Raw genomic sequence first — 411 nt, 5'->3', positions numbered from 1 at the left:
AAACAAACAAAAAAAACCTCAAGGATGCTTTTGAATGTCAGCCTAAATATAGTGGCTTAGGGTAGCAGATGTCTCTCACTCCAGCGCTGGAGACAGCTTTGGCATTTTCCTTGAATGCTGCTTGGCCCACATCCTGGGGAGCACTTTGGTGGTGTCACGCCTGCACTACTGCACTGCACTTTTGGCCACGGGACATGTTCCTCTCTCTCAGATCACTGCAGCATGACTTAACATGCCTAACACTTGCCCATAGTCATCAATATGCATCATCGATGTACGGAGTAGAATGGGTTTCCTGACACAACACTACGTAATGCATGATTGTTTTTATACATGTTATATGCATTGTTGTGTGCCCATGTATTTCCTGGGGATTCTGGGTATTTCTAGGGTGCAATGACACAGTAGGAA

The sequence above is a fragment of the Clupea harengus genome, chromosome 1, assembly GCF_900700415.2.
Source record: "Clupea harengus chromosome 1, Ch_v2.0.2, whole genome shotgun sequence".
In the NCBI taxonomy this organism is placed as follows: Eukaryota; Metazoa; Chordata; class Actinopteri; order Clupeiformes; family Clupeidae; genus Clupea; species Clupea harengus.
Note: the sequence above shows the minus strand (reverse complement) of the source record.